Source organism: Mirounga leonina, unplaced genomic scaffold (genome assembly GCF_011800145.1).
Source record: "Mirounga leonina isolate KUSES-001 unplaced genomic scaffold, KU_Mleo_1.0 Mir_53, whole genome shotgun sequence".
NCBI lineage: Eukaryota > Metazoa > Chordata > Mammalia > Carnivora > Phocidae > Mirounga > Mirounga leonina.
Window position 1 is genome coordinate 66,202,852 of NW_023270807.1, and position 21,226 is coordinate 66,224,077.

The 21,226-nt window shown below is 37.7% G+C and overlaps 1 protein-coding gene across 5 annotated transcripts in view; it reads right to left on the minus strand.

Moving 5' to 3' along the window:
• Positions 1 to 21,226, minus strand: part of CDK19 (cyclin dependent kinase 19) — a 175,173-nt gene that overhangs the window by 111,258 nt on the left and 42,689 nt on the right. Inside the window, exon 2 of one of the 5 annotated variants that reach the window (XM_034991825.1) lies at positions 20,106 to 20,167. The exons of the other annotated variants lie outside the window; for them this stretch is intronic. The gene's annotated coding sequence lies outside the window, so the exon portion shown is untranslated. The remainder of the gene's footprint in view (positions 1 to 20,105; positions 20,168 to 21,226) is intronic. 5 annotated transcript variants of the gene reach the window in all.

Genomic DNA, 21,226 nt, shown 5'->3' on the forward strand with positions numbered 1-21,226 from the left:
GATATTCATGACCATCATCAGAAAATGGAAAACATTTACTATATATTAGTGAGAAAATACACAAATTATACCATATAAAAATATACATACATCTAGACATATGCTGAAGATGATTAAAAAATGAAAATTAGTGTGTTAAAATGTAGGAACTTATGTTAATTAACTTTAGTGCTAATATTATATTATATTGTCTTTTAAATTAGAATTAGAGGGAAAAAGAGAAAAGCCAAAATAATTTGACATGCTGAAAATAGTCACCTACTAAAATAATCCTTAGTATCTTCAAAGTATTATCTTAGACATGTTTTAAAAAGCAAAGTCAAAACTAGGGAGAGCTTAAGTGATCACTTTTTCCTTTTTCTCTATCCTGTTCCCTCCAAACATAAAGCTAGACTTTTTTCAGACCACCCAGAAGCCATTAAGAAGTACAAACAGCAGGTGACTGAATGTAATTAAAGCCAAATGTTCCCCCCGACACACACACCTTAAATGTATGTGTGAACATGTGTGTGAGGGCACTTAGGCCTGAGATGTTTAACACAATGCTCACGATGCAAATTTCACATTTAATAATTAATTTAACTACCAAGTACTATTGCTAAATTTTTAAGAAATTTGTTAAATTTATTAAAACAAAACTATATAAGCTTTCTGGAAATTTTTCAATGAAATCATAATTTTTTAAAACAGAAATATTTCAATCCCCAGTTCCCCTAAATGAAGTGCTCCAGAAGCTCATGTAATTGCATGGTTTTATTTTTAATACCGTAAAGAATATTACACAATCTGGATAGGTTATTGTTGCTATGGAAACTATAAGATTTTTTTTTTTTTGCAGTAAGTCAAAAAGTGCAAAATTAACACATCACATTAATGACTTTTGAATTTCACATCCAGGCTGTCAAAGGAATTTGAAAGCAGAATAAACTGACGCATAGGTCTTTACTCTGAATTTTATGGATGGGATCTAGGAACAAACCCAGTAATTATTTCACTTAATAAATTTAAATATAACTTCTATCTGCTAAATTAGCAAAATACTCAAAGATCTGCAAACTTAAGGTTTATCTGCAGCTTTGAAATTGAAAATGAAAGAAAGTGGGTATCTCATGACCATTTCTCTTGTATATTAACTGTCAGACGATGAGTGATAATGCAGCACCTCTGAGGTTCACCATATGAAGAAGTGGCAGATCCCGGAGGGCACATGGGACTCACTTTCACCATTGCACTATGTTAGCGCCAGTCTTTGGTCAGATGCCAACACCTTAGTTATGGAAACTACAGATGCATTCTTTCCCACAATGCCCACAAATACTTCAATGATTAGCAGGTGGGCAGAGAGGCTTTGTTGCTCTCAACGTATGGGAGTGCTGCCCCTCTTGGGAACTTTCTCTAAGGGGTAGTGACAATTCATACCCCACAGCTTAGGTGTCTCAGGCACACATAACATTAAGTATCGTAAAGGAATAATTTGTTCTTTTACATGACAAGGCTGAAAAGCAGGTAAACCTGCCCCACCTACATTGCTATGAGAGTCTGGCTTTTAGAGGCAGCTTGTTCTTTCTTAAAATGACCTTATTTCTAAATTACTTTAACTTCTAGGGTGCCTGGGTGGCTCAGTCGGTTAAGCGTCTGCCTTCAGCTCAGATCATGATCCCAGGGTCCTGGGATCGAGCCCCACATTGGGCTCCCTGCTCAGCGGGAAGCCTGCTTCTCCCTCTCCCACTCCCCCTGCTTGTGTTCCCTCTCTCGCTGTCTCTCTTTCTCTGTCAAATAAATAAATAAAATCTTAAAAAAAAAATAAATTAACTTCTAAATAAAAATACTTTATTATTTACTGTATTAAAGGCAGACAAAGCAATTCCAAAGCCTTCAGAGAAACAGCTTTCTAAATTTTAGTGCATATTAGATACTATGGTTAGAGCAACTGCATATTGATAATAATCAAAGGAGGTTACCAAATAAATCCAGGAGAATCAAAAATACATAAATTTGTAGCATAAACATGTATATATTTAATATGTAAATTTTTAACTCAAAGACATTTCACATGAATATGGCTGCAATGTATATCAAAACCATGTGGGCTTCACTCTCAGCAGTGACAAAGAAAAACAATTATTCAACAAGAACATTATGTAATAACAAAATAGAAAAATAAATTTGGAAGAGACTGCAATTCTATTAAATTTTCCATCTGAGACACTATGTTCTGGAAAACTCGTGATGCAAGCAATTCTATAGATAGTAGAAAATATAAGAACACGTATTTGTACAAATTGTAGAAATTTCTGCCTTAAAATGAAAGCTTGATCCCAGGCAGAAAACCAGTATCAGTGTTAGAATCTAAATGTAATTCAGGAAAGAATTTCTCAAGCTTAAAGAAGCAAGTTCAGGAACATCTCTTGAATAAAATATTAGGAACTGGTTTAATGAAAAAGATAGTCTTATGCCTTTCAATAATGTCCAAACTTGGTGGCCAGCCTCTAGTCACTTTTAGCAAGGTGAAGCACCATTCGGTAGCCTGTATGTACAACTATAGGCCAAAACCCCATCTGTTATCATCATAATTAGGCCCAAGGTTTTTTTGACTCCTATCAATACTACTACCAAGTGTCCAGATCAGCCCTGGGGCATCTTTGGTCCTAAGGATCTCTGACAGACAAAAAAATTAGAAGCATCTTTCAAGATAAGATGAGGAAATTCAAGCTCAAGCAAGGCTGAGATAAAAATTTTAATCTTCATGGGGCACCTGGGTGGCTCAGTCCATTGAGTGTCTGACTCTTGATTCTGGCTCAGGTTATGATCTGAGGGTCCTGGGATCAAGTCCTGCGTGGGGCTCTCAGTGCTGGGAGTCTGCTTGAAGCTTCTTTTTCTCTTCCTCTCCCTATGCCCCTCCCCCTGCTCATTCACTCTCTAAGATAAATAAATAAATCTAAAAAAATTTTAGTCTTCAAACTAATAGGGTTAAAATCCTTTTCTCATTGTTTATAAGGAAAACAGAAGAGGCTTACTATTTTATTTTACATCAACCAACGAAAACCTACTGAGTAAATATTGTGTGTCCCAACACTGTGCCAAACTCTGAGGATGAACAAAATTAGAGACTGACTATCCTAGATATCATGGAGTTCACAATCCCCCTGGAAAGAGATTCTGGGTGAGTGGGAAATATAAACAAATAACTCTGATATGACTTCCACTAAACCCAGGATGTATGCATAACAGACACAGAGAGGAGGAGACTAATGTTTCTTTCAGAGCTTCAGGGAAGGTAACTCCATGAGTGATGCCTTTAAGGGAGGAGTTCCCCAAACAGAGAAGGGATGAAGGGGTCAGAGAATTGCAGGCAGAAGTACAGCATGAGAAAAATAACAGAGGCATATTCCGGAAAGTGCTACTATTCAGTATGGCTTGAAGCTGGGGCAGGATGACAAGGAGCAAGAGACAAGGTTAGAAAAGTAAAGGGAAGGGACCCTATGAGTCCTGCAAAAAAGCTTGTGTTTCATATGTCAACAGTGTGGAGCAAAAGGTTTTTAGAACAGAAAAGGTAGTTAACAGATCTTAGCTCAGAAAGATAACTGTGGTAACTAGAAACTGGTGGCAGAGCAAACATTTGGTAGTTTGCGTCAAAAGTCCAGATAAGAGAAGATGAAGAACTAGATTAGAACAGTGGCAGAAGAGAACAAATATGGATTCAAAAGACATTTCTGAGTCAGAACTGACAGAATTTAGTAAACAATTTGATTCTGTAGGTGAAAGAAAGGAAGACTCTGAAGATGGATGGAGTCGCCACTTTGTCCAATTGTGTAAATGAGAACACCACTAACCAGAGAGATGATGGCGTGAATAAATAGAGACCAGGAAATATAAGATTTTACTCTACAGGCAATGAAAGTTACGTATGAAGATTAATCTCATTAGGAAGGACTGAATTAAAGGTATGAAAAACAATGAGGAGGTGACTGCAATGTAAGTGTGAGCAGGTAAGGACCTGGATTCGTATAATAGAATGTTAGCTCCAAAACGGGTATAAGACGACCCTGTTAAGCCCTCCTCATTTTAAAGATGAAGAAGCTAGGCAAGCAGCCGGAAGCAGAGCTGAGACAAAATCTTCCAGTTCCAAGTCCAACATTCTCCGTAACAGAGTGGTAACAGTAAGACTGGAGAAAAAAAGGAACACTGGTGACAGTCATTCTAAAAAGGGAATTGGCAGGACAAAGTTAACAAATAGTGAAGATCAAGAAGGCTGAATCAAGGAGAAGTCTGAGGTTCTGAGCTTGCTGATGGGAAGGATGATACCACAAAGAACAAGACTTGGGCAGATCTCAGGAGGCCCTTCAGCTCACAAATGATTCTTTTCAATAGAAAGAAAAACTCCAATCAAAAATGAAAATATCTGAGAAGTTCAAAAGAGAGATGCCCTAAAGATGTTTACTTAGGAACTACCATAGTAGTTTCAGATGGAAAGGACTTGAGCCTACATATGTGATACTGGATTAGAGGAAGTAGAACAAAGATGACCTTCTTGGTGTCTAGAAAAGAACTTGAGGCAAGAGGGGGGTAGGGGGAGAGACAGAGAAGGAAGAAAAGACAAAAGGCAGAACAATTTCTGAACACTTCTCTCTCACATCCCTTAAGAAGACAAACTATTCTATGAATTCGTCAAATTTCCTTTTCCAAACCTTAAGAGTAGAATTCAAAATAATGAAATCATCAGAGATATAGTATCCAAGATGGTACAATATTACCAGTTTTTATAGTTAGGTGTTATCAATAAGACATTCTTCAAACAATATAACACCTGAGTCTTACCAGCAAACTTTTCTTCAAGAATGTGTACATAAAGCAATATCCTATCCCTTTCTTTTAATATGTGATGATTGGGCTTAACAGATTAAGAGCCTTCCTCTTATGGAATAAAAAATTTGGAAAAACAAAAACCAAAAAAGATCACTTAGTTTCACGTCGGTATCATTCTGAGTTATTCAATATCATGAACTCAGTATTCAGCCAGCCTAATAATAACAATTCTTTATTTGGGAATGCTTTCCTTTATTATATAATACCATAATATTTTTAAATTTTTTATCATGAAATTTTCCAAAACTGAACAAAAAAATACAGTGATATTCTACGTATCTGTCACACAGCTTCAACAAATCATCAACACATGGCCAGTCTTATTTCCACTGCCTACCCCCCTCTTGATTATTTTGAAACAAAACCCAGACACCACACCATTTCACTCATAAACAGTTCAACACCATAGTATTTTTAATTATCAGAAATTTCTTTTGTTTAAATAATAACAGACTTTTAAAATAATTCTGAAATACTAAAAACCTGTAACACAAGTTACTCTATTTTGTATTCCCCTTATTAATAAAAAAATTCCAAATAGTATTAGCACCCTCTTTATGTCTACATCTATCAAACATTTCATCTACTCATTCTCTAAACATCACCAAAATACAGTAATGGTCTCCTTATTGAAGTTCAAGATTCCCTTGCAACATGGAAATTTGACAAGAGTTTATCGTTTTGTCTTCATTCTTTAGAAAGACTGCCTTTATTCAGGTTTTCTTAATAACTGATCAATGTATCTCTTTCTCTGGAAAATAACCTTTCATGTTATACTGTGTCCTTCATTCAGAATTCCAATTCAAATAAACATTTACTAATTCAAAGGCTCTAAAATGATAAAATTTCAGAAACTCCTATCATGGCAGATCTGTACTGCTCAGAAGTTACTTTAATTAAAACAAATATAGGGGCGCCTGGGTGGCTCAGGTCATGATCCCAGGGTCCCGGGATCGAGCCCCGCATCGGGCTCCCTGCTTGGCGGGAAGCCTGCTTCTCCCTCTCCCACTCCCCCTGCTTGTGTTCCCTCTCTCGCTGTGTCTCCCTCTGTCAAATAAATAAAATCTTAAAAAAAAAAAAATTAAAACAAATATACCTGCAGTAATACTTTGAGACATAAGGCATCAAAGCGTTAAGTTTAAAACAAATAATTCAGGACTGTATTACACAGAAAGCAATCATTAGCAAATATTTCATATAAACCAAATTGTTAATATAAAATATTATCTTCCTAGGAGCATTCTTTTTTTTTTTTTTAAAGATTTTATTTATTTATTTGACAGAGAGAGACACAGCGAGAGAGGGAACACAAGCAGGGGGAGTGGGAGAGGGAGAAGCAGGCTTCCCGCTGAGCAGGGAGCCCGATGCAGGGCTCGATCCCAGGACCCTGGGACCATGACCTGAGCCGAAGGCAGACGCTTAACGACTGAGCCACCCAGGCGCCCCAGCATTCTTGAATCTCAAATCAGATTTGCTTACTACAGAGGGTAATACAGCAAGAATGCCACACTGTCCTTTTGGTAATATTTTACTAAGCATGTGCTGTGTGCCAGGCCTTGTGTTGGGCTTCAGGAACAGTAGGAAGAACAAGATGATCCTTTCCCTTGTGAACCTTCACATTGAGAGGCACACCAGCAATGGACACAATCTGATAAGCACGACAGCAGATGCATATGCAAAGTACATCAGATAAAGAATGCAAAGGCTTTGGTTCTGGTGAAAGGGATAGACAGAAGGCTATCAGGTAAGTAAGTTTCAAAAGGAACATCTGAGTGGACCTTGAGAGGTGAGTAGGATTCCAGTAAGCAAAAAAGAAGGGGCAGGGTCTTATGGACACCAGAAATGTATGGACAAAGTCTAAAGATTAAAATCTATGCTACATTCAAGATATTAGCAGAAGACTTATATAACTGGAACACAAGATGAAATAGCACAAAAAGAGCAAAGTAGAATTAGCATAGTCTTTATGGTATGCTAATAAGTTGGCATTTTTCCTGTATAATGAATGGGAAACCATCAGAAGTTTTTAAGCAAGAGAAACATATGATCAAACAGATACTCCCAACAAGCAGACAGTGTGCAGGATGGATCAGAGGATTTAAAACCAGAGGTTGGGCAAATAGTGTAAAAGTTCTGGAAAAGGTTGATAAGGACAAAATCAGAGTAAATATAGTTAAGAATGGAAAGAATGTATGCAAGAAGCATTCCAGAGATAGACGCATCTACCATAGCCAAATATATATAGGCACACTGAAGGCATTAAAGAAATACTTGATGCATAAATGTGTATGCACATCTGTGTATGTATATGAGAAAGAGCTGAACAGCCAGAGAAGCAGCTAAACATGACTGAGGTTTCTAAGCCAGAGTGCTGTCTCAGTGAAAGTAAAGCCATTTACACTGTACCTTCTACACCCTCCCCTTCCCCACAAATAATACTGACAATGAGCCAGTTCATAAGTAGAGAATAAATTCATTTTGGACATGGTGATTTTGAAGTGGCTACTAGATAGCCAGAAGAAGATGAAAAAAAGGAAATAACAGAAAAGGAATTTGGAAAAGAAAACATCACTACGGCAGCAACTGTTAAAACCATAGAAGTAAATGTGATCACAAGAGAAAGTGCTCAGAAGAAAAAAAGAGCTGAAGATGGTAGCCATTGCTCTTTCATATCATGGCACCAACCTACCAGGGAAATTAACCATGCTCACAGCAGAGGTGAAGGGACTCATAGGCTTCCAGGGCCCCAAAATCCACTGATGGCCAAAGAACTTAGAGGATTAGGGGTGCCTGCGTGGCGCAGTCGGTTAAGTGTCCAACTCTTGGTTTCAGCTCAGGTCATGACCTCATGATCATGGGATCGAGCTCTGTGTAGAGCTCCATGCTCAGGGCAGAGTCTACTTGAGATTCTCTCTCCCTCTAACCCTCCCACTAATGCTCTGTCTCTCAAATAAATAAATAAATCTTAAAAAAAAAAAGATATTAGAGGATTAAAAATAGGACCCATATAATGATGTACTGTAAAAAAATTATAAAAAAAAAAATAGGACCCATAACCCATACACAACGCCCATGCCCCTGGGGTTGGTAAGCCCTCCTCTAATTAATGCCACCCTCCAACAGGCTACAGGAAGAGAAACTTTCAAAAGACCTTGACAGGCAAATCTAGATGTGAGACACTCTACAAGAAAATTGGCCTGGCTCCTAAAAAGAAAAAAAAAAAACAGAAAAAGGTAGACTGGGGGGAGGAGAGAGTCTATTCAAGACATGTAACAACTAATAGTGTGCATGAAAATCCCGACTAGACTGTTGTTCAAATAAAAACAACTAAAAAATCAGGGCATCTGGGTGGCTCAGTCAGTTAAGCATCTGACTCTTGATCTCAGCTCAAGTCTTGATCTCAGGGTTGTGAGTTCAAGTCCTGTGTCGGGCTCCATACTGGACATGGAGCCTACTTTAAAAAAAAAAAAAACAGCTAAAAAGGTTTATTTGTGGGACACCAGTGAAAATTTAATTTATAGACTAGACAATTTATCATTGTTAATTTTATTTTTTAATTTTTATTTTATTAATTTTCTTAAGTAGAGGATAATTTATGATGGCTATGCAGAATATCCTCATTCTCAGGAGATACAGGTTCAGGTATTTTGGGGTCTCATGTCATGACACTGGCAATTTATTTCAAATGGTTCAACAGCAACAAAAGACACACACACACACACATATACAAAGTGAGAGATAAAGCAATACAGAAAAATGATAACAAAACTGAAATCTAGGTGGAGGGTATGTGGATGTTCATTGTTCTACAGTTTAAACTTTTTTTTTTTTTTTTTTTGTCAGAGGGAGAGAGCAAGCGAGCACAAGCAGGGGAGTGGCAGGGGAGCGGCAAGAGGAGGGAGAGGGAGAAGCAGACTCCCCGCTGAGCAGGGAGCCTGATGTGGGACTCAATCCCAGGACCCTGGGATCATGACCTGAGCCGAAGGCAGACGCTTAACCGACTGAGCCACCCAGGCATCCTTAAACTTCTTTGCTTTTACAAAACTTTTCTTAATAAAACAAAACTGAGGAGGAAAATAACTAATAGGCGCAATTAGAAAGTTAAAAGAAAAGGAAGTTGTATATGGAAGCCAAAAGACAAGTATTAAAACAAAGCTGGGCAAAAGCATAGAAGCAAAGTCAAACGGGAGGGAATAGAGGAAAGCTGGTCATATTTGGCAGCTACTGATGTTTTGTAACAGCATGGACCAGTAGAACATGCACTTTGCTCAAACTCTCTCAAGATCTGTAACATACTCTACTTTGTTATTAGAATTACTTAGAATTGACTCATGTCTTATTTCCCAATTCCCAAATGAGGAAGGAGACTATCTTACTCATTTCTCTATATTCTTTAGGAGCTAACAAAGTGTCTTGCAAATCGTAGAAACTAAACATTTGTTGCACTGAAATAAACATATTTATTAGTCTTGATAAACTTAAAAAATATATTCAGCATATAGAAAATCTGAAAAAACTTCTTTAAAAAATATATTTTCTAGGGGCGCCTGGGTGGCTCAGTCCTTAAGTGTCTGCCTTCTGCTCAGGTCATGGTCCCAGGGTCCTGGGATCGAGTCCCACATCGGGCTCCCTGCTCAGCAGGAAGCCTGCTTCTCCCTCTCCCACTCCCCTTGCTTGTGTTCCCTCTCTTGCTGTGTCTCTCTGTCAAATAAATAAATAAAATCTTTAAAAATATATTTTTTTTTCTAAAGACAAAAGTAAAATATTCCAGAAGATAAAATAATAGTCATAAGCAAATACCAATACTTTTTTTTTTAAGATTTTATTTATTTATTTGAGAGAGAGAATGAGATAGAGAGAGAGCATGAGAGGGGGGAAGGTCAGAGGGAGAAGCAGACCCCCTGCTGAGCAGGGAGCCCAATGCGGGACTCGATCCCGGGACTCCAGGATCATGACCTAAGCCGAAGGCAGTCGCTTAACCAACTGAGCCACCCAGGCGCCCTACCAATACTTTTTAATGGAAAAGTAATCATATCTAAAAATTTACCAGAAAGCAACTATCTCCTTCTAGAAGGAAAGGAGAAAAATATGAATATTTTGTCATTCTCGAACCCAGCACTGTCAGATCAAATAGAACTAGATCAACAACTTGTTCCTTTAGGTACATTTCATATTTCAGTCTTCACAAAATAATCTCAAATCATAAGTCTCAATGAAAAATAAATACTTAAAAGAAATTAACAGTCAAAACTATAGCCAGGGCACTGGGGTGCAAGAGCACCTGGCTCCAGGGGTCCCAAATAGACCAGGTTTGGCCACTCATAGCTGACAAAATTCAAAGGCAGAGAGACAGGATGAGTGTGGTGAAACAAAGGAATTTATTTCTGTGAGGCCAACAGCCGGAAGACTGCAGACTAGCCTCTCAAAGACAGTCTCCAAAGGGCTGAAACTACTTCCAGGTTTACACAAAGAAAACGTGGGGCAAAGGTGGGTGGGTACATGCAGGTAGTCAGTGAAGGTCAAATGGATCATTATCATGGAGTCAATACCAAGTGGGGTCTTACAGGCTCAGGGCAGTCCTTATTGCATCAAGGGGTATTTTTGATTCCCATTAGGGGATGCTCTGCCCTCAAGGTCTTCCGGCTGAGCCAAGAGACAAACAGGGAAAGAAAAACCCAACTAAAAAGTTTGAGTCAAAAGGGAGGCAGCTGAAGTCCTCTTTTAAGATTCAAAATCAACACTTAAAATTTAAATATATATCAGTTTTTCACCATATGACTTAAGTTTCTGCCAAACCTAGACCACTGAGGAAACTTCTTTTGATAAAATTTAGGTTTTCCATGTTTTCCTGGCTGACCTTAACTACTGTGATAATAGAAAATGTGATATTGTGATAGAGTAAGAAATATGTATTTTGGTCTTCCTCCAAGGTTCCTGGCTCACATCTCCTAAAACCCTTGTAATTTCCTAAGTGTTTAGAACATAGAAGCATCTTTTATTATAATATTTGGTTTTTGTTCCTGGAATAGCTCCAGAAGGATAAAAGTGAAAGAAACTCTTTTGTTATTCATAACAAGTCCCTTTCAACCAGACCTGAGTTTATGTTAATGAGGTGATGTTTAGAAAGCCTCTAGATAACCACTGGATGGGGGCTGGTCAATAGGGGGAAAACTAGGTGATGAGAACTTTCACCTCACCCCTCAACCTCACCCACATCCCTAAGAAGGGGGCTGGAGGTTGAAAATCAATGATCAACAATTTAATCAATCACGCCTGCATAATGAAGCCTCAACTCTGAAGTACAGAGTTCTAAGAGCTCTAGATGGATGAACAAGAATACATATACTTGCCAGGAGGGTGGCATACCCCAAAACTCCATGGGGACAAAAGCTCCTGTGCTCCAGACCTTCCAGACACAGATCTAGCCCTATATATTCTTCATCTGGTTGTTCATCTGTATTCTTTAATATATCCTTTGTAATAAACCAGTAATCTAGTAATTAAACTGTTTTCCTGAGTTCTGTGAGCCATTCTAGCAAATGATGAACTTGCAGATGGTGTCATAGGAACCTCCAATTTGTAGTCGAGTTGGACAGAAATTGTAGGTGACTTGGGAACCCACCACTTTCTCTGGGGGTCTGAAGCTGGGGGCAGTCTTGTGGGACTGAGTCCTTAGGCTGTGGAGTCTGCACCAACTTCAAGCAGTTAGTGTCAAAATTGATTAAATTGTAGAATACTCAGATGGTGTTGAAGAACTTGTCAGTATGAGAAAATAGTCACACATCTGGTATCAGAAGTGTTCTGGGAAGTGTTGGGTTTAAGCAAGTAGAACTGTGAATAGGGAGAAACAAGAGTTTTTCCTTTTGGAGAGTCTAATAATACAGTAAGTATCCTTGCTAGATCCCAAACCATTTGAACCATTATAATCCACAATCTCTGAAATACACTTGAAAGAAAAAAGTGAAATCCTTTAAAGGACTTTACTTGAAACTTTAATCAACATGGCACATAAATCATAAAGTAAAAAGTCAGGTATTAGTTATTAAGAATTAATTTTTTTTAAAGGTTGCCATGGAGGGGGTGCCTGGGTAGCTCAGTCGGCTTAGCATCTGACTCTTGGTTTCAGCTGTCATGCCAGGGTCATGAGATTGAGCCCTGCATCGGGCTCGGCACTCAGTGGGAAGTCTGCTTGGGATTCTCTCTCTCCCTCTCCCTCTGCCCCTCCTCCCACTCATGTACTCTCTCTCTAATAAAATAAATAAATAAAATCTTTTTAAAATTAAAATAAAATAAAAGTTTCCATGGAGGTTTACCTGAATTAGTTTGTATAAAAATTCAGGTAAACAATGTTGTCAAATGATCCATTTCATGAGAATGTCAACCTAAGGCCAAATTTTAGTCACTAAAAAGCTAAAACACAAGAAGTTAGTAATATGCATGCCTGGGTGGCTCAGTCAGTTAAGTGTCTGCCTTCGGCTTGGGTCATGATCCCGGGGTCCTGAGATCGAGCCCCGCGTTGGGCTCCCTGCTCAGCGGGGAGTCTGCTTCTCCCTCTGCCTCTGCCGCCCCCTCCCCACTTGTGCTCTCTTGCTCTCAAACAGACATATAAAATCTTTAAAAAAAAGAAGAAGAAGAAGTTAGGAATATAAAGCTGCTGCTCACCCAAGAAAAAAGATAAATACCAATTATAAGAACCAGCCAATTAACTCATAATTTATGGGGAAACAACATATTTTTTCTGTTATCCTTGAATCATCTTTAAAACAAAATTTAATACCATCCAATGGCACAGCACATTTATAATAAGAGTTATAATAATAGCTACATTTATATAGTCCTTAGTCTGAGGCAGGCACCACTTTAAAAGCCTCAATGATACTAACTTGTTTAATCCTCACAATATACTGTGAAGCAGATACTATTGCCATTCCATCATATATATGAGGACACTGAAAGCAGAGAGGTTAAGTAACTCACTCTAGATCACACAGCTAGGTAAGTGGCGGATCAGGATTTGCCTGGATTTAGGAAGTCTGTCTTCAGAGTCTATGCTTTTAATCACTGCAGCTTCATCTCTTCTTATTCCCCTTCTGGAAAAAGGGAATAGCATGTACCACAGGCAAAAGAGTTCTATGCATTTGAAGTTCAGTAAGGCTGATTTAGAATAGGGGAAAGCAATTTAAAGCTGAAGAAGGAGGCGGGGCCAGATCAAGCAGAACAGGTAAGCCACATTAAAGAAACCAGACTTTTTTTTATTTTTAAGATTTATTTATTTGAGAGAGAGATTTAAAATTTAAGATTCCTTTGATCTTCCATTTCTCCCCAGCTTTTACTCTCTCTGCACTTGCTATAGTGATTGCTCTAAGATAAGGTTAAGGACTGATGACATGGGAGTTATGTTCTGTGATCTACTCTCTCATACTCAAAACCTAATAAACAAATCCAGTTGAAATGATTTTAAGGGAAAAATAGAGGATAGAAGTTCTCATTTAAAATAAAAGACAGGGGTGCCTGGGTGGCTCAGACGGTTAAACGTCTTGATTGCAGGTCAGGTCCTTAGATCAAACCCCCATCAGGCTCTGCACTCAGCGTGCTCTAAATCAATCAATCAATCAATCAATCAATCTAATCTTTAAAAAAAATAAAAGACAAAATTTGTTCTATTGCATTTTACTACTACAGCAGGAATTCTTCTTATATTTTTATATTATATTGTCAAATCACAAAATACTTCCTATTTTTGACCCTCTGTCTTTACCACGGTGACGAATCTCCCTGATCTCTCTTTCCCCTTATTATTCCTATCCATTAGACCAAGCTTTCCAGAAATTTGTAACACTTTAGTCTAAGGTCAAAGCTCTCTTCTCTGCATTCACCAAGCACAATTCTGTATTATACATATGACATTCATCACATACCACTTTGTATGGTACTTTTCTATAAAGTATGACTTAGAGAGCATGGGATATGGAATTATACACCTGTTACACTAAGTCACACAGTTAATAAGTTAAGTTACTTATACCCTCAGGTTGCCAGTTTTTGCATTTGTAAATTGAGAATAATAGTAACAACATTGCACAACTGTTTTGAAGATAATTGAGATCACATATGTAAAGTGCCTAGCACTGTGTCCAGCTATAAGCTCAGTAATTGTCAGTTCTTGCATCAAAATTGTAAACTTTTCTTAGAATAATACTAAAGATGTCCATGAATAGACATTTCAATTTGAATGCTTGGGAAGGGGGGCGCCTGGGTGGCTCAGTCTGTTAAGTGTCCAATTCTTGATTTTGGTTCAGGTCATGATCTCAGGGTTGTGAGATCCTGGGCGTGGAGGCTGCTTAAGATTGCTTCTGGGCGGGGCGCACCTGGGTGGTGCAGTTGGTTAAGCATCTGAATCTTGGTTTCTGCTCGAGTCATGATCTCAGGGTCATGATCTCAGGGTTGTGAAATCAAGTCCCAGGTCAGGCTCTACACTCAGAGCAGAGTCTGCCTGAGACTCTCTGGCCCTTCCCCGATCCCTCTCTAAAATAAATAAATCTTAAAAAAAAAAAAAAAGGATTATCTCTCTCCTTCTCCCCTCTGCTCCTCACCCCCAAAAAAGAGTACGTAGGAAGTGACACAGGAATATGAGTTTTTGGCAAATATTAACAAAAATGGAACATAACATTTGAAATTAACATTTCCTATATGGATAATAAGTTTTCTGAAACAAGATGTCATTATCATGTGTATCTTTGTAGCCATCACAATACCTAGCAACTAACAATCAAATATTTCATGGATTAATTGATTAGAGGACTGATGTTATTGGTTATCTCCCTTTTCTATCTCCTTTCTAATGGAGGTTTACAGTAAGAGTCTAGAATTAAGTTTTTCATTCAACAAACTGTTTTGCCTATTGTAGTGCCTATTGAACCCTACAAGTGTTATAATAATATATTTACCTAAAATCTTTGTTCTTTGGAAGTTGACAAGAGAGTGGAGGAACTAAGTAATATGTGCAGTTTCTAAATATAAGGTATTATATGAAAAACTACCTGAATCCCATGATTTAAAATACTTTTATAACCATCAATTTAATCCTATCTTTCTTTTTTTTTTTTAAGATTTTATTTATTTATTTGAGAGCGAGAGAATGAGAGAGAGCACATGAGAGGGGGGAGGGTCAAAGGGAGAAGCAGACTCCCTGCTGAGCAGAGAGCCCAATGCGGAACTCGATCCCAGGACCCTGGGATCATGACCTGAGCCAAAGGCAGTCGCTTAACCAACTGAGCCACCCAGGCGCCCGTATCTTTCTTTTTGTTTCTTAAGATTTTATTTATTCACTTGAGAGAGAGAGAGAGCATGAGCGATGGGGAAGAGGCAGAGGGAAAAGCAGACTCCCTGCTGAGCAGGGAGCCCACTGCTCAATCCCAGGACCCTGGGTAGACGTTTAATCGTCTGAGCACCCCAATCCTATCTTTCTTTTAGAAATTTCAATGAGGGGAAGGAGGCCTCCTATGACCTAATAGGAATAGTACATTACATCTCTTATACTACTGACTGGGATAATCTATCAAGATTGTCATATTTCATGAAGAGAAACTAGATGGGTTTCCTGCTAAGATTAGGAACAAGGCACTCCTATTCAATATCACACTGGAAGTCCTAGCTAATACAGTAAGATAAGGAAATAAAAGTATACAGATTGAGAAGGAAGAAATAAAACTCTTTGTTCACAGATGATATGATTGCCTTGGGAGAAAATCCTAAAGAATCAACAAAAAACTCCTGGGACAAATAAATTATTATAGCAAGGTTGCAGGATACAAGGTTAATAAACAAAAGTCAATTACTTTCTTATATACCAGAATGAAAAGTTGGAATTTAAATTAAAAACACAATAACATTTACATTAGTACCCCCAAAAATGAAATACTTAGGTATAAATCTAACAAAACATGTACAAGATCTATACAAGGAAAACTGAGGAGAGAAATCAAAAAAGATCTAAATAAAAGAAGAGATATTCCATGCATGTGCCTAAGAAGACCCAATATTGACAAAATGTCTGTTTTTCCCAATGTGATCTATGGATTCAACAAAATCCCAATCAAAATCTCAGCCAGTTATTTTGTATTGACAAAATGTCTCTCAAGTTGACACGGAAAAGCAAAGGACTCAGAATATCCAACATAATATTGAAGAAGAAGAAGAAAGCAGAAGATTGACATTACCCAACTTCAAGATTTACTATAAAGCTATAGTGATCAAGACAGGGTAACATTCGCAAAAGAACAGGCCAACAGATTAATAGAATGGATACAGAGCCCAAAAATAGGCCCACATAAGTATATTCAAATAATCTTTGACAAAGCAACAAAGGATAGCATTAGAGAAAAAAAAGTCAACAAATGGTGCTTGAACTAATGGACATCCACATGCAAAAATATTAATCTAGACACAGACCTTGCACCCTTCACAAAAATTAATTCAAAACGGAACATAGATCTAAATGTAAAATACAAACCAATAAAACTCCTATAAGATAATGGAAGAGAAAATCTAGATGACCTTGAGTTTGGAGATGACTTTTGACTAAAAATTAAAACTTCTGCTCTACCGTCTGCCTTCGGCGCAGGTCATGATCTCAGGGTCCTGGGATCGAGTCTCGCATCGGGCTCCCTGCTCCTTGGGAGCCTGCTTCTCCCTCTGCCTTTCTCTCTCGCTCTGTCTCTCATGAATTAAAAAAAAACAAAAAAACAAAAAACTTCTGCTCTGCAAAAGACACTTAAGAGACTAAAAAGATAAGCCACAGATTGGGAGAAAATATTTGCAAAATATGTATCTGTTAAAAGACTGGTATTCAAAATATACAATTTAATATTATTAAAATGCAACAATGAGGGGCACCTGGGTGGCTCAGTTGGTTAAGTGTCTCACTCTTGATCTCAGCTCAGGTCTTGATCTCAGGGTCGTGAGTTCAAGCTCTGCATTGGGCATGGAGCCTACTTAAAACACAAAAACAAACAAAAAAAAAACCCTCAACAGTAAGAGAACAAATAACCCCATTTTAAAATGGGCAAAAGATATCTCAGCAAAGAAGATATGCAGATGACAAATAAGCATATGAAAAGCTGGTCAACGGGCGCCTGGGTGGCTCAGTTGGTTAAGTGACTGCCTTCGGCTCAGGTCATGATCCTGGAGTCCCAGGATCGAGTCCCACATCGGGCTCCCTGCTCAGCAGGGAGTCTGCTTCTCCCTCTGACTCTCCTCCCTCTCATGCTCTCTGTCTCTCATTCTCTCTCTCGCAAATAAATAAAATCTTTAAAAAAAATAAAAAATAAAAAATTTAAAAAAATTTAAAAAATAAAAAAAGCTGGTCAACATCACATGTCATTAGACTGTTGCAGATTAAAACACAAAATGAAGGGCACCTGGGTGGCTCAGTCCTTAAGCATCTGCCTTCTGCTCAGGTCATGATCCCAGGGTCCTGGGATGGAGCCCCGCGTTGGGCTCCCTGCTCCACAGGAAGCCTGCTTCTCCCTCTCCCACTCCCCTCACCTGTGTTCCCTCTCTCACTGTGTCTCTCTCTGTCAAATAAATAAATAAGATCTTTAAAAAAAAAAAAAAAAACACACAAAATGAGATACCACTATACACCTATTAGAATGGCTAAAATCCAGAAGATCAAATGCTGACAAGGATATGAAGCAACAGTAAAGCTCATTTATTGTTGGTGGAAGTACAAAATGATATAGCCACTTTGGAAGAGTTTGGCAGTTTCTTACAAAACCAAACATTCTCTTAGCATATGATCCAACAATTACACTCCTTGGTATTTACCCACACGAATTGAAAACTATATCCACACAGAAATCGGCACATGAATGTTTATAGCAGCTTTATTCATAATTGCCAAAACTTGGAAGCAATCAAGATATCCTTCAGTAGGTGAATGGATAAATAGACTATGGTATATCCAGACAATGATATGTTATTCAGCACTAAAAAGAAATGAACTATCAAGCCATGTAAAGGCATGGAGGAAGCTAAAATGCTTATTACTAAATGAAAGAAGCTAATCTCAGGCTACATGCTGTGTGATTACAACTATGCCATTCTGGAAAAGGTAAAATTATAGAGACAGGAAAAGATCAGTGGTTGTCAGGGGCTCAAAGGAAAGGAGCCAGGGATAAATGGGTAGAGCACAGGATATGTTCAGGATAAGAAAATTATTCTGTATGATATCATATTGGTGAATACATGTGATTGTACATTTGTCAAACCCATAGAGTATCTACAACGAAAAGAGTTAACTTTAAGGTAAAGTGTGGATTTTAATTAATAATGATATAACAATACTGGCTCATCAATTACAGCAAATGGACCACACTAAAGCAAGATATTAATTATAGGAAGGGGAGGCAGTAAGGGGATATATGAGAACTCTCCGTACTTTCCACTCAGTTTTTCTGTAAACCTAAAACTGCTCTAAAAAATAGAGTCAATTGGGTGCCTGGGTGGCTCAGTTGGTTAAGCGACTGCCTTCGGCTCAGGTCATGATCCTGGAGTCCCGGGATCGAGTCCCACGTCGGGCTCCCTGCTCAGCAGGGAGTCTGCTTCTCTCTCTGACCCTCCCCCCTCTCACGCTCTATCTCATTCTCTCTCTCAAATAAATAAATAAAATCTTTAAAAAAAAAAATAGAGTCAATTATTTTTGAAAAAATACTTTAAGAGCCATCCGTTTCATCACATCTTTCTCATAGAAACTGGGGGGTGAGGACCTGGGGAGGAGAGTCTTTCTCTGCTTTGATAGAAGCAGAACTTTATATCTTTTATACTAGTGCTTAGAATAATCTATTGAGATTCTCAATTGGTAACAAAATATACCACATGCAGAATAGTTAAGCAAATATAAGGCTGTAGAGCCAAGTGGCCTGAAAATGAAGCATGAGCAGGCCTTTAAGAAATTACTTCCAATATACTGGTAAATAGAAAATATCCTCCAACTGGCCACTGAAAAGAGTAAAAGAAAGGAGAAAGGGCCTAAGAGGTACCATTGTAGCTAACCACAATCAACAGTCTGAAACTCATCTACCTTCTCATTAACTATCTCCCAGTTAATAAAAGAAGCTTCTCTGAAGAGGAGGAAGTGAAAGAAACAGTTAAACTCGGTTGATTTTAAGATGGAGTCTGTGTTGGGCACAGAATAGAAATTTAATAAATATGTATCACCCTAATATATATATCTATATATATGTACTATGTTGACTTTGCATATGGTATACAATCCGCGTATAAGGTATAATGTGCAGCCACTACAAATAAAATTTCCAGAAGACATAAGGGAACCATTCCTCTAATTCCCATTCAGATTTCTCTCTAAAAAACGCCACATTATGAACTTTATGTCTAAGAATACATTTTGTTAGCGGCTATAGATCTTGAAACAAAACAAACAACAACAAAAAACCTCTATACAAGTATCATCTGAAGAAAGTTCATAAATGGTTTTACAAGGTCACGGAAAGTAGTAGCTATAATATCTGGCACATATAAGGCAAAATGTTTCTATTAAAAAAAAAAAAATCAAAGAAGCATTACCCAGGAAAGGTGTGTCGCATTATTTTCTTAAAAAGTAACTCATTAAGAAGGTCTCTATAAAAACATATTTTACAAATATGTGGGATGTGTTTGTTTCTCTACTGAAACAAGAACTAACTTGAGAGAAGAGCATATTAACACATTCTGAAAAGAGAGGTAATTAACATACTGGAAACTAACATTTTTGGCACATGGGACCTACAGCAAGAATGTCTATCCTCTAGCCATGAGTCATGGACTAGGCTGTCTCTATTGTGAAGCAATCTTTCAGCAAAGGAGCAGCAGGGAAGAATACAACAGATGAATAATGACTTGGACAACTTCCCAGGAAGAAATCATCATGAAGCTAGGTCTGAGAAAGCTAGATGGTAGATAGTACACATTATGCTAATGCTCTTTTCTTAATCACCCCTACTGTTTTGTTAACAGCAGAGGGTGACATTTAGTCTTTAGTTCTATCTAAAGTTTTCTATTTGGTATGGATTTTAATAATACTGAATAAAATTATACAAGTTGGCCTTAAATTCTGTGAATTATTTAATGTATCATTATAAATTATTTCTGATGACATTTGTGAAGAGTTCTCACCTGTCACATACCCACCCCAGCACACACACACAATGACACCAGAAGGCAACACTCTGCTTTACCTTCTGCTGAAAAGTCTGCTACCTCCAACGCTTGAGGTCCATACACGAAGCCCTCCTGGTATCTATGAACACAGCAGAGGCAAAAGGCAGAGAAGTTTATGCAGATTTAAAGTTACACTGCCCAAAACATAAAATGCCAAATGCCTATCACAAGTCTACATATCTGTCAAGGAAATCGGATTTTAGATTTGACAGTGATCACATCAACAATATATTGATAATATTCAGAGTTCATTATATATTATGTAGCTAATTACGTGAAAAAAAGCAGAAGTGGAGCCTTAATTAATATATACTCTCACCAAAAGAAATGATTTATACTCTCTGAAATACTAAAAGAGAAACAAAGTATGAATTCATATGTAGTCAAAGTAACAATTTAATTTTTAAAATTATGTGAGAGATGGGGCACCTGGCTGGCTCAGTCAGTAGAGCATGCAACTCTTGATCTCAGGGTGATGAGTTCAAGCCCCATGTTGGGCATAGAACTTACTTATAAATAAATAAATAATGTAAAGAGCCAATACACACATAAGGAATATAAAAGAAATTAAGTAGAAAAATATTCTTCACAAAATGGAGTGTCATAGACCCTACAGCTCAAGGTAAATTCCTTCTTAGGACATGAGATTGTTGGGGATATACGAGAAAAACAATTAGAAACAGACCTGGAAGAGGACAAGGTAGAGGAAAAAGGGAAAAGTAGAACCGAAAAGATATTCTAATGCCAAGTCTGACAGTAATTTTGAAATGAGCAAGGTACTACATATGCTAGGCAGTAAGGGGGAAATCTACCTTGTTCCAATATTATAAAATAAATATAAGCACGAAACATGAAAAGCTTTTCAGAAAACATCCATGTAAAAAATTAAGTATGTAATCAGGGAAAATATTTAGAACTCAGATTTCATCTCATTCTTTTCGAACGACAGGGATAAAAGACTGCAAAATGCAGCTCGGGTATGAGAACAGGAATCAGATAAATTTTACAAGCTATTAAATTTGAAAGAGGGGCACATGTTATCTTTATGTAATATTTAGAAAACCTTAAAAATGTCATCAAATAATTAGGAAAGAAGAAACAAAGCGTTGTCTTAAAACATGGTATGTCAAGAAAGAAA